Here is a 14,412-nt window from a genome sequence, read left to right on the forward strand (position 1 = left end):
CTGGAGTCCCTGGCTGACAGAGTCCATCTTTCATTTAGATGCCGGGCTTGTTTCAACTAAAGCTGGACTGGGAACAGACGAGGGCTCGACAAAGACGAGTGAAACCCCAAATTATTCTGGCAGAACCGGCAGCAGCACTAATGGCTGTGCTGTGCTGCCAAAGCCTCCTTGAGTTGTGTGATCAGTGGTAATTGAACAAAGCTGATGGTCTGAAATGACAGTTTGTTTTTTCTTCTACAGCTTTTATCGAGGCAAGCATGAGGTGATGTCACTATAATTGCTTTGCGTACCTCTGAAGACAGCAGTTTTTAAATGGTGCAATACTTCCTTTACTCAGGTTAATTTAATGTATTTCTTACATGTGTTTGCATTATGTAATGGTTTCCCCTTAAAATACAGTATAAAGTCAGTTGTATAACTAAAAAAAATCTAACACAATGATGATTTCAGATCCAATTCAGTGATTTTGACAGTGACAGGATTTTACAGAACAGAACACTGTGCAGCCACTAGATGGTGTCTGTTATGTTTTTGCATGATACGAGCCTCATTGCTTGCCCTTTGAACCTGCTAGGATGCCATTTTGTTTGTCCTTGCACTCAAAGAACACATGTTGGAAAACATGCATCTTCTTTTTGGGTCACTTGTAGCAGTGTTGTCTGTAAGTACAGTGTTTTATAAGATGTATATATTTGCATGATTGTTGGATGGCTAGATTAGGCCATGTTTTTGTGTTGTGTACTTGTCATTGCCCACCGAGTGAACCGTGGTTTTAATGGGGTTCAGTTTGCAGTGGTGCACTGTAAATATATCTTTCTGTGATTACAGTGTGTTGAGGTCTAGTTGAGGAAGGGGAACCTTCTTTTTCGATAGCAGGACAACATGAACTCTTCAGAAGTGTGTTATCCATTCTGGGTACTCTTTTCAGCCAAGCACTCTCTCAACACTGTGATGAACTCAAGTAACCAGGTTACAGTTGGGTCTTTCCATTAAGCTGAATTCCTGTAAACAAACTTCTTCTGACATAAAGTGAGGCCTAAACATATTTCTGAAGAGATACAAGGGCACGTGCCAGATAATGTTATCGTTTGCCATAGACCACTGGTTCTCAACCTTTTAGAGATGTAACTCATTAATAATCAGGTTGTCATTAAACATGTGTGTATATAGTGTTTTTGAGTTCTTGTTCCCCTTAGTCAATGTCACATCTCTGACATCTGCTTCTTGTCTCTAACGCCACACTAACTGCCACAGTGTTATTTTTTTTTTCATTCTCCCCAACCATCTGGTGATCCGTGGAAATGATCTTGTTACCCCCTCGTGGAGAAACCTCTGCTGTAGACAACAGTGTTTATATGTATTAAGCAACACAGATTGCACAGCCATGTGTTGTTTACATCTACACACTGTATAAGATGAATTCTGGGGGTTTTCCATGAAATTAAGCGTGCCGTGGTAACTAGTTTCAGAGCAATATGTAGATAATAAAAAATGACTGAAGGCATCTCAATCCAGCTCCGACATGGCAAAGCAGTGTCGCGGGTTTGTACATATATATCAGTGTAGACATGCCAAGACTCAAATGAAGCATTGGAATCCACAATTCCAAAAATATGAGCGTGACAGTGATGCCGATTACCTTGTTTGCTTAACTCTGAAGGTATTTAAGGGGAAATTAACTTCATCCTGAGTTGAAACAATTCCAGTCGAGGCATGCTACATCTACTTGCACCTCAGACAGCAGCGTGCTGATTGGTCATACATCATGCTATGACAGTGATAATAGAAACAGTGCATCAGCTCACAATATTAAACCCAGGAAGGCAACAGAAACTCATAGAAGAATCCCTGCAATGCTGCAGGATTCTCTGCTGTTTTTGTGGAAATTAAGAGTTTAGAGTGATTCAGTAACTCATACGGGAATTGAATCTCAACGTAATATTAGATTCAGATTTGGTGGTTTTCTTTTAGTTTGTGCTCAATAAAATATTATATTTGGGATTCTGAAACCTTCTGTAAAATTCATAACCAAATCTTTAAAATGGTAGCATTTCACAGCTAACTAAATCATAATTAACTGTGCACCAGTTTTATTGAGGGAGGTGGTGTGGCTCATATTCCCCCAGATCTTCTTAAGAAACCCATTGTAAAAAGGTGGACTGTCATTTTTACACTTCAGTTATTGTACAGGTTTAGAGGTGGTAGTATATGGGTTTTGTTCCTTTCGGACTGGACCAGGTCAGCTATTTTCTGCTTTCAGTCTGTGTGCTAAGCTAACAGACTGCCGGCTGTAGCTTCATATTTGCTCCACAGTCACATGATATCAATCTTTTCCCCTAATACTCGCAGAGAGAAAATAAATTGTGCTGACACCCGCTCAGTTTTGAGAATCCCTCAGGAGAGAATTATTATGTCACTCTGCAGTACTACTCTTCCCAGGCAGCTTGACTGGGAAGATCATGATATCACAATCACCTGAGAATGCATCTTGCCAGGCTTCAAAGAATAATGGTTGTGTCCAAACAATTGTCATTTGGATCAACCGGTATCCTATGTGGGCTACTGGCACTTATAGCATGATCCCTGGGTGTAGTTTAATGCTAAATGTGTGTGAAAAGTGACCGTTTGTTCAGAAACAACAGTGGCAGCTGCTAAAGAAGACTCACTTTGGTAGGAGTTTGATGACTACTATGTTCTGTTAATCTGATTGGTTGACGTTCAGCCATGAAAGATGGTGACAGACATCGTCTAAGTACATCTAAGTAACAATGGCTTCTTAAATGGTTTGTTAGACACAACCATCTGAGATCAGTCAGGTTAGTGCTCCTTAGTTTTAGGCACTTTAGCATCTTTCAGCTCAGTATTTTGGTTTTGTGGCCTGTTACAGTACTTTACTACTTTGTAACTGTACTGTAACTGCTTTCATTAACTTTGACCCTCCTTTGAACTGGTGGCTGATTTCAATAAATAAGCTCTGATGAACCCATTGGAAACCAGCTATCAACTAGTCAGAGCTATGAGATTATAATGTAAGGTGAAGTTTGATATGCTTATCTACGTCTTAAAATATGTCAGAAAATAGTGAAAAAAAAAAACAGAAAATAGCCGGTTACAAGTTCCCACAGCCCGAGGTAACATCTCCATAAGTTTTCATGGGCCAAAGGCCAACAGATGTTGAATTTACAACATGAAGCAAAAAAGGAGAAACTCCTGTTTACTGGCCAAAGGGTGTGATATTCAGGAAAACAAAATAACAACCATGACACTGCTGAAAAATATTCTTTATGGAACAGCTTATGTCCTCTCACTTTGACTCTGCTGGTTTGTTTGATGTAACTTTGTAGACAAGTTTCTTTGGTGCATGTTGTACTACAAGAGTTGGAGAGTCCACATCCACCACAAAGGCTGATGTATGGCTGCTTGGTCCAAGAGATGGTGCTGTGGTTTTGGCACAGTGGGAGAAGTCAAATCACCAGATCACACACAGTTTCCTTTCAGCTAAGAAGACATTATACTACACAAAAGTCAGTGTCAGTGTTAGAAAGTGAAGTTAAGTTCAGGAACAGGGACATAAATGTATCATGTACAGACGTCTGCTGTGGTAGCTGACGTTGTTTTGTAAGACGTCTCGAACACTGCAGCGTTTATGTTAAATGACCATTAAAGTTGAAGACATCTCACCACTGCGTTTCTAAAAGTAAACCAAGACGCGTGCTGCCGTTACAGACGGACTCCGAGGGGGGTTCATCTTCTGTTCAGCCCCCATTTATCATCACTTAATACAAAAGATATGGAGCTCGGCAGGCATCATGAAGGAAGAAACTCATTTGCTTTCACAGTTTCTTACTTTGTGCTCGGAAATGAATGATTAAAGTTCCTGTCACAGCAGGAACTGAAGTTAGTGGTTAGTGTTTGCAGCCCACACATACTGAATGTATTATCGTCATAGTCATCACAGTGCTATCATTGGACATCTCATAAAAAATGTTTTGTTTTGTTTTTTTAAATCGAGTTGTTAGATTTTCCTAGAGCTTTAAACCATCTCTCTCTGCTATGTTTAAACATTTCTTCACTCTTCACATCTCCAGAGCTCAATACAAAAGAATGAGAAAAGGGAAAATTTTTGAGTCAGGCCACTGTTTGATCGAATTAAATGTCAGCTGCTCTCTTCATCATTGGTCAGTTGTTGGGAGTGACGAAAACCGAAACCCCTCTTGAGGCTGGCTACACAACATTTCAATCACCATAAGAGCTCGTAACCATCTCAGCTGGCTCCTTACGATGCAAAGGAGCAGCGGCTCTACTCCTTAACCTATCTCTAACACCGAAACCCCACCGGGCCCGTCTGCAGTCAAGCGTCAAAAATAGAACAGACGCGTGATGCGTAGTCGGGCGTAGAGACGCTTCTGGGACACGGACCACGGCGGAGCCGGTGGGGTTTAATACATTGACTAGAATGTCTGCGTATTACTTGCGATGACACGACACTCATGCACCGCGCCGTGGACGGTGGGGTTTGGGCGTAAGACTGAGCCCAGCCACCTGGCAGAGAGAGCTCATTTTAGCCGCTTGTATCTGCGATCTCATTCTTTCAGTCACCACCCAAAGTTCAGGACCATAGGTGAGGGTTGGAATGTAGATGGACTGAAAACCATCCAGCTTCGCTCGCTTTTCCCCACAAGTTGTACTGTAGAGGCCACACTAACCCGACGGTCCATCTTGCGCTCCATTTTTTCCATCACAAGACCCCAAGATACTTAAACTCCTTTGCTTAAGACTTAAAGTTATGCATAACTAACAGCGTGGTCACCTTGATTGACAGGTAGGTGCCATTACAAATGGCTTGTTTCAGAAACCAGGTGTTATTTGGCCCAACTCAGGTCCACCGATGATCCACGACTTCGCAGATTTTCAGATTAGTTGAGAGGAAGTAGCAGGACAGGAAAGATTGTAGCGTCTGGAGCCCCATATTCTGAGCATCAAAAACTCTTTTCAGAAACCTGTGGATGACATCATGCTTATGCCGTCCATTCTTTATACTGGCAGTGGTTACAGCCTGGGTTTGATGATGATGGGTGTGTTTTGCATAAATCTCACGCCTGGTGAAGCTTTGAACTTCACATCGAGGCTTAATGCAGTGTTATGTTGTATTACTCCTTAAAGAAAGATCTGACTGATGTCTACGGAGAACAGCAATGGACACACACACACACACACACACACACACAGCTGTGTCTCTTTGCCAGTGTGCTCACATTGTCGCACCGCTCCTCGAGGGAAAGTATATTTGCTTCATAAAACAGATGGTTTAGTATCCTGAGAGTGTTTCTCTTTTCATTCCACGTGTCTGTCTTCCTGCCTTTCTCACTCCCTCAATCAATTCCATCTCTCCGTCTTTTCATCACTCTCTCTTTTGTACCTCGTCGGTTCCCCTCATTCCCCAAACAGCAGATGATCTGACATCGTTACTGAAAGATTTTTTTTTTTTTCCCCCTTTTAGAAAGAGGACAACTAAGTGGAGCTCTGGGATATTTGTTTTCAAAAGGCATCACTTCCACACCACGGGGAGAAAAAAGAAAGGAGGGAGGAAATGAAAGGTAGAGAATGAGGGATGGGAAATGATATAGATCCGAACAGTTGAGAAAGAGAGAGAAAGAAAGGAAGCAGGGTGGGGAGACAGACCTGATGACGGTGCTGAACCGAGTGCTGCGTTCGAGTTCCAGGCCTCTGAGATATTTGTTTTCAAAAGTGTACCTCAGAGCTTTAGGTACAGGAGGAACAAAGACGGATGAGGGAATAAGGAAGGGATAGTCTGATGTGTGCTTCAAAGACACTGCCAAATAGTGAAGGGACCACATTTATCAAGTATTTTAGAGTCCCTCCAGAGTTGAATTACAACTAAAAATACTCCTATTTTATAGACTTGAGTTATTTACCGTGTATGCAAATTCTACAATAGATTAACAGCTCATATCTCATAATGATATTTATCGATAAAACATTTGCAATAAGCTGTAAAGAACCACTGACTGAGCCACTCGCAGAACTTAAACTACAATTTAGAATATCCTGCTCAGCCCGATCCAATCACTTTACTTTACAGTGCTTATAATAATGCTGTGCTTTGCATGTATTGTGCAATATTGCACACTCAGCGATGATGTGGGGCACATCTCTTCTCCTTACTCCAGTTCCCCTTTCCACCCCATCCCATTAACATGATTTGGTATTTTTCAATAAGGGCACATGTCACTGCATCCTGTCACTGTGTCACAAAAATGGCACATGGTTCCATTAAACAGGATGAACCGGAGTCATTGTACTGTAACATTAGCTGCTCCTGTGAGTTTTACTTGCTTTTGCCTTGTGCTAACTTAATTTAAAAGGATAGTTTGGGTATTTTGAAGTGGAAGTGAAGTATGAGATATTATGCATAGTCGGTCTATTACAGACAATCGTCAGCACACCCCCAGTTTGGACAAGCAGTGGACAGGGTCAGCAGAAAAACACATTGTAATTTAGTTTCTATCTGTTTAGGTGTACCATATATCTAGAATATTTCCGCCACCTCAACTTGCTGTGAGGTTTTTTTATTTATTTTTTGGCACTAGAACCTTTGTATCGGCACACATAAGCCCAACTGCGCCAGCATTATTATGCTGCAGATCAGCTATTTGGATCAGAGTAACAGTAACAGTGACGGAGCCAAAAAAATAATAATAATACAAGTACGCACCATTTTTGAAGTTTGATATCAGTCTGATCTCACGACTTCCTGACCCAAACAGCTGATCTGTGATATAGTGTGCAGTTCTATGCTGACTGCTGTCTACTGTCGGTAATGCCCTGACTATGCACGATTCTTTAACTTTATTAGTGAGGTTTGCGGTAGGTCCACTATATTTTATGGAACAGAAGACATGATCACAGGTGGAAATGATTAATGTGAAACATTAAAATCAACTACAGATTGTTTTAGTTGAGGTCAGTTTGTTTTCTATGTGCTTTTCCTGCTATGACAGATCAAAATGTCTGCTGTATTAAGATGTCAGACTTTTTTATTTGATCTATGGACAATTTGAAGAAGGTATGTGATAGGGAAACTTATTAAAATGCTTTTGTGCAGCATGTGGAACAGATCTGTGCATCATTGTACCCAAATGTCCTTTTTTTTCTGTTTTCCAATATGCCCAATCCAAAATCAGTTAGTCTCCACACGCCTGCTTTCCACATCCCAACATTGTGACGAGCTGCTCTGATTAATTACTGAGCGAACATACAATATGAACCATCATCAATCACTCACTGAGCTAAATCTGCTCTGAAACTCAATTATTGAAAATTAGTAAAACTTTGTTGTAACTTAAGTGGAAGTGCTCTTTATTTCAGGTGAAATGAGGTGACTTTACTATAAAACTGTACACAGTATGAGATATCAAAGTGGATTAATGCTTTAGCATTTCATTAGTACTGAAACTGTTGGTTGTGTTACGACTTGTTACAAAGCTACATTATTCATGTTCCAGTAAGTCAAAGCATTATATTCTTTATATTATCCATCCATCCATTTTCCATAACTTTGCATCTTTATCAGGGTTGCAGGGAGCTGGAGACAATCCCAGCTGGAATTGGGTGGAAGGCAGGGTACACCTTGGACAAGTCGCCAACCCATCTTTACTCCATCGTCTTAAAGTACAGCGAAAAATTCTTCATTCTGTGAAATTTTGGCCACTTAGGACTGATTTCCTTCTCTGAAACGCTTGATAAATATGAGCCCTGGAGTGCTTGTGAATTTCTGTAAACATTATCTCTCATAAGTCTCATACTCGAAGCCTTTTTAGTATGGACAAATGTGGCTGCCGATAAATTCTGCCAACATCCTGCACAGTACTAAACATTTCCTGCAAAATGTAAAGTCTTTTATAGTTGATTTGTTTGTTCAGCAGTTCACTAAACTTGTTTATTTGCTTCCACATAACAGATGGAAACGTACCTAATTTGCATTTTATGTTGTAATATTTTAAATGTTTCTGTTTACATGAGAGTTGAATGGATATTAACTTCAACAAATGGGAAGGAAATGGAAAAAATGTAGAGCCGGAGTGAGGCATGCCCACGCACACAGGTGATGTAGCATTTTTACATGCGCATGTTCTCTGAAATTAGAATTTATAAGAGGGTAATATCCTCCTCTTTGACCTGAGTGATATTTCACCTCGCTTCACTGAGCTGGATTTATAACTCCAGTACGATGCAGCAATAAAATAAATATTACACTGTCTAACGAAGGAGGGTAGAGAGTTGTTGCCTGTATCTGTCAGCTTCGGTGAGGCTGATTTACGGCTCTGATACAGCTGTAATGCAGTAAAATCTAGTGTCTGTCTGTGCAAGGTGTCTCTTTGATGGTTTAACTGATTGCAGACTTCAACCCTGGAGACGAAGGGATAAAACTTCCAAAACAACTCAGGGTTTTTGAAGTGATGGTCTTGGACCTTTGGGTGGGGCTTGAGTGTGTTCTCAGAATACATCATTTTGCTCCGTTTAGTAGAATCAGCATAGAGGGAAGATGTATTATGATGACTTCATTAATAAGACCACTTAAAGCGCTGATTTCTCCCCACCTCTACAACTGTGGAAGGCAACAAGTATGTTTACAACACTGTGAAAAAAGCAAATTAAACCCATGAGGGACTGTGTACCTGGGGAAAAAACATTCAGCCTCATATCTGGACTCCTGACATGTATGTGTGTCAATGTGTCATTGGGCTGTTGCTAACCTATAGGTAAATGCTATGCTTCAATTTGCTTCCATTAGTGCTCTCTACATAGTACACTGTGTCGTTCCTGCAGTAGCACTCTAATTTCGGCAAGGTATTGTTTTCCCAATTCAAATATTGCCGTTCTGGTATTGACAATTGCAACACTTTACTGATTCCTCTTCATATAATTACCACCAGGCAACATATTTCTGCCAACATTCATTTGCCAAAATATAAAATATATGTACATTTATTCCTTGGTCACCATTTTTCCAATGCCAGTGGTATCTCCCCTTCTGCTACATAGCCAAAATGGTGACCATTGAAGAAGACAAGTGTCCAGCATTCCACACTCAACTTGGAGCACCAGCGAGCTTAGTCCTTCCCCCGTACAGGTGACGAAAATGCTGTGTTCATGGTTTCGAAAGTTGTACTTGGTCGGTGGGTTAAGCACTGTATCATTGCTAAGTTGGTCCAGTACGCTTCTGAAAAACAAAAATGATCCTTAAGTGTAAAGCATGTTAACTCATGTTAAAACTGGACAAGCAGAACCTTTTTATAGTTGATACCAGCAGGACTGTAAAGACGTGGCTGTTTGATGTGAGACTTGGCAGAGAAAATCCAAGGGACAACGACTGGTTGATGGGAAGATGGTGGATAACTGAGTCAGAGAAAACAGGTGTCAAGTGTCATGGACAAGCAGAAAGCGTAGCACATGAACAAACCGTGAGCAGACCTATGATCCCCCGAGGACTGACTGTTTGTGCGGAGCTTTTACGGGAAGAGGCGATTTCTTGATGGCAGACAGGTGTGCTGATTGCTGATTAAGGGCAGGGGGGTAGCGAGCAGAACCAAGGAACCGGAGTGAGGAAAGGAGACGACAGGAACACAAACACAGACAGAGACAAATGGGAACACAGGGGACAAACAATGAAGCAAGGCTGTGCCCATGACACTTTCCTTCCACCGTGTCAAAACCTGGCAACTACATTATCCACAACTGACACAATTTATCAGACTTCACACATCTCCCTCAGGAGATGCAGAGACATACAACTTTGTACATGTGCAGTAGTACTCCACGACACCTAGAAACAGTTTTTTTTAGTCTGGAAATGACCACAAATCATGTTTTTCAACCACATTTGTGGAGATGCAGACAGGAGTCTTTAAAAACACGGCTGATGAGAGATGAACCTGTGAAAACCTATTTAAAAAAAGCTTCTGTCATTATTAGTGAAAGTAAATCCCTGACTTAAAGAGCGTCAGCTATGCACTTAGAATAATAACTTGGATGAAATGAGCGCGTTTCTACTCCTTTTCACAAGTGGTACTTACGTTTCTATCAATGGTTGATGACAGAAAACACGTTCAGACTGTCAATGATAGAGAGGACATTGTCTTGTCATTCCAAGACAATGAGATGAAACTGTGGATTCTTCTCTGGAAAGTCTTCACTCTTTTGTCTCAGTCGGCGTGGTTTGAACTTGAATGAAATGACTCCAGCACACTGACAAGGCCTCCTGCTGTCTGAATTGGGGTTATGAGGGAAGTGTACAGGTAATACCAGTCTGAGGGGGGGTTATTTTTTCAGTCATCTTTGCTGTTATGTCTCTCTCTCTTCATCTACCACTGTGACATCTCATTTTGCATGACACTTCCACTGCAAATGTAACACAAACAGCTTGGTGCCAAGTTAGAGGTATTCCCGATGCTGAAATCACTCTAAGTGGACTTGTCAGTTCTGTTAAAGCTCTTTCATAGAATCACTTTAAGGCAACTCAACATGAGATTTAGTTGGCATGTGAAATGGCACCATTAAAAAAAAAAAAAAAAACTGGCAAAAGTAAAGCAATATAACCTTCTGTATGGTATAATCAGCCAAAACAGAAATTGTTTGCTAAAAATATCCGAGGTTCTAAAGTAAGACAAGAGACATACAAGTGTGTCAGACAAAGCGGGAGCTGCTACGTGCCCTGAAATCAAGTACCATGGCAGAGGCACATGGGAGAGTCTTGCCTTCGGGGCTTTCTGCCAGAAAGGTTTTCTAGCATGATCTATTCCAAAAGCTAACCATGTAGTTTAGGCTTCCCGGGCAGAAAAGGCTTTCTAGCAGTGAGCCTCGAGGGCAAACTTCTCCCGAGTGCGGACCATTTTCGGACAGTTTGACATCATCTGATTTGATCAGTCCCGGGATGCAGTGTATACGGACATTCGTCCATTCAGCAGCACAATCTGGTGACTATACAGTACATGGGGCTGCTCATGGGTGCATGCAAAAGTAAGCTTTGGAAAAGACTACAAAACCTGTGCTGCTCCTCATCTCTGCTTTGAGGCTGGAGGCTACATTAGTTGCTACTAGTGTAACACAGCCTAATCTGACTTGGCGGTCATTGTGGGTAACGTAGGCTCGGATTTCACAAGGAAGAAGAAGAATATGTGGAATGCAAAGGATGATATTACTGTAGTGGTTCTGTTGCATCAATGTTCATGCATTCTCTTCATTATACTGCCCATCATGTTAGAGTGACTCTTACATTTCAAAATGGCCAAACAAATATTTATGTGCATGTGTTATGTCTTTGTCATATGTTACCAGGGACCCCCAAGATCATGCTAAGACAGCAGAGGGATGACCACAAAACCCGAGCAGATCACTGGAGAATGAGGTCAGTATACTGAACACATCTCCTTGTGCCCTCTACACTGAAACCTACACAAATCCCGTCAGGGTATAAATGTATGACACCTGACTCATTTACATGCAGAACAAGTCATCTTGTCCCTCTAACCCGTCCCTCCCTCTCTGCCTTTTTTACTTCCATCATTCATTTAACCCCCGTCCATCCATTTAGTTATCTCCTGCACTCACTCCCCCTCTCTCTGTCTGTCTTCTTTTTTTCTTCCTGCTGCTTCATTTTTATCCAACGAGTCTGATCATTTATCTCCATTTGAGGTGGCAGGAAGTTCATCCCCCCCACGAAATGTAATCTCCCTCTTTGTCTCTCTCTCTCTCTCTCTTAGTCTCTCCCATATGCATTCTCTCCTTTCCTCAGCGTTTTCACCGCTCTTTCAGTCACTGATTTCTTTGTTCCCATTCAATCCTCTCTCTCATTGTCTCTCGCCCCATCTTATCCACTGTACCATAAACTGTCTGCTAATAGACGGCAGTGCCACAGACGGCTCTACAAAAACTACCTTATCTCGAGCATTCTCCGTCCAACATATATTACATTAGTCAATGCACTTTCCAGATGTTTGTCTAGCAAGAATATGGGCTATAAGGGGACAAATTATTTATGACAACTTTACTCAGTTGTAAAAATTTAGTCTCAGACTGCTAGCCCAGAATCCAGTGGGTCACACCGATGTCACCAGTCTGAGTGTTTTTTGAGGGTTGGATGTTGGATGCTGTCCAGCCTTGGAGACCAGGTGTCTCTTTAGTTAGTTATGTTTAATGTTCATCCAACTGACTTCACAAAAAATATAATTTTCCCCAAATAAACCCATGTCTGATCTAAGATTAATAATTCATGCCTCGCTAAAGGACCACAGTAGTGATATTATTTTTACTTTGTCAGTACTCTTCACATTTTTCATTGCGCCAATGTTTATTCATGCTATGCTGTTTTGTGTGAAATGTAGATCCAGACAACAAGATGCAATCCATGCATTCATACCTGGTGTTAAACATTCCTTTAGCTGGCTGCCTTGCAAACATGCTTGTTTGGATTGGCATCATACAATTATCCAACGCTTTTTGCGAGGGGATACTTGTTCATCACTGTTAGAACTTGTAGCTCTTCCAGGCTTGAACACCTTATGGCCACAGGGTGTTGTGCATACATGTAAATGTGTCAGTCAAATTATTATCTCAGTAGGCGGGTTTCATTCTGTTTTCTGCATCATACATATCATATATTCAGATTTTTTCTTGTCCAACCTTGAGCACTCTCTGCTGAGTATTCAATATATTCATTTCATGAAGACTGGCTCAACTCAGATTATGCATTTCTGTCCTTATCCTTTTCGTTTTGAGCAAATCAGCACACAAGCTGTGCGGGCTCCATGTTGTCAAAATATTCAAAATAAGGCTAATACATCAGAGAGAAGGGCTGCACATGCCTGTTTGTTGAAATGTGTTTTATCGCTTCGCCTCTGTGTTCCTTGGTGTCTTTCTTTGTCTTATTTTTCATGACACACAAACACATTATTTTCAGCTTCAGCTGTGCCATAGCCTTTGGCTCTCCTGCAGTAACATGCTGCGAATGTCTCTGTGTTAATTTAGTCAGTTTGTCAGCAGCTGCCATTTCAAATCATCGCCCGCGCATATATATTAAAGCTCCTTTGCTCCCCGCACACACAACTTCATGTTTCTGTGACAACGTGTTGCCAAAACGCACAGATAAAGAGTCAATGTAATTCTGTAAGGCTGCAGGGTACAGGTGTGTTTATTTATGTGTGAGTGCCCATTAAAGATTCATGGCTCCTGGGAATTTGTCATTTCCAGCCAACGTGAAGCATGTGCTGCTGGCAAATGGGAGAACGTTACACATCACAACTTTTGGTTAGGAATACAAATGCTGTTTTCGTGCGTCCGTGTTGATACATGAATTAAACGTTTCCAATAAGTAGTGGCCAATAAACAGTGCAACATGCTGCAGTTTCCATGTTTGTTTGAGGCCAAACATAAAAATGGATTGTTTGTCTAAGTGCATCATTTACAGCCAAACCTACTTAAATATACTAAAATGCTGTATGTCAGTAAAAATGCTGTAATAGAACGAGTAACTGTGCGCGAGCGTGAGGACCTTACATGTCTGTGTGTGAGCATCCAGGCAGGATATTGGATATGATGAAACTATATTGGTCTCTAATCCTCAGGAGAATTTAATGCATCTGGTGGTGAGTTCAAATCCCTGCTGTCAACAAAGAACTGTCATCTGAACTGCAAGATTAAATGTAAAACTTACTTTGGGAAGTACTGCAATGCAGGGAAGAAAGAATTAACATTTATTATTATTTTTCAGGGCATATGTATAGAGTTTAAAGGTAAAACGAAATTATTCTTTGCCTGAGGGGAATTCGATTTGAAGTGTAGGAGACAGATACAAAAAAATAGATATGACATTAGTCTAATGTTAGTATTAGTAGCAGCAGATTAATGAATGAACTAAGTGGAAAGTTTCTTAATTTTCTAATTAGGCGTAGATGTTTTTCAAATTAACATCTTTTTGCTTTTAAGAAGTTTGGTACACACTACAAACAACAGACTAAATATTAATCCATTGTGGAATAAACAAAAAGATAATGGGATAGCACCATTACTGTTTGGTGTTATTCTACCCATTGATAGTTTTACTCTTAATTTCAAAAGCTGTTTTCATCATTTTCTGTCATTATTTTAAATCAACGAAGCGGACCACTTGACTGATTTAGCAAAAACCCAGAGAATGAGCTGAAGTTTATTATCTCACCTCGTTTTACTTGTTCGAAGGATAACATCATTTTGAGTTGTTGGTTTGTAATAGCATGAGCATTTTGTGTTGTGAATAAACACAGCGATTTCTCAGTGTATTCAGACTTCATCGTCCAAACCACATAACACAACCTGTCATCTGTGTGGATATAGGCTAATGATTTAATGCAGAAA

At 40.8% G+C, this 14,412-nt stretch overlaps 1 long non-coding RNA gene across 1 annotated transcript in view; it reads left to right on the forward strand.

Moving 5' to 3' along the window:
* Window positions 1–502: 502 nt before the first annotated feature.
* Window positions 503–14,412, forward strand: part of LOC113747351 (uncharacterized) — an 81,523-nt gene continuing 67,613 nt past the window's right edge. Inside the window, exons 1-2 of the long non-coding RNA XR_003463595.1 lie at window positions 503–661; window positions 11,359–11,428. This is a non-coding gene — a long non-coding RNA (uncharacterized LOC113747351). The remainder of the gene's footprint in view (window positions 662–11,358; window positions 11,429–14,412) is intronic.

Source organism: Larimichthys crocea, chromosome I (genome assembly GCF_000972845.2).
Source record: "Larimichthys crocea isolate SSNF chromosome I, L_crocea_2.0, whole genome shotgun sequence".
Lineage (NCBI taxonomy): Eukaryota > Metazoa > Chordata > Actinopteri > Sciaenidae > Larimichthys > Larimichthys crocea.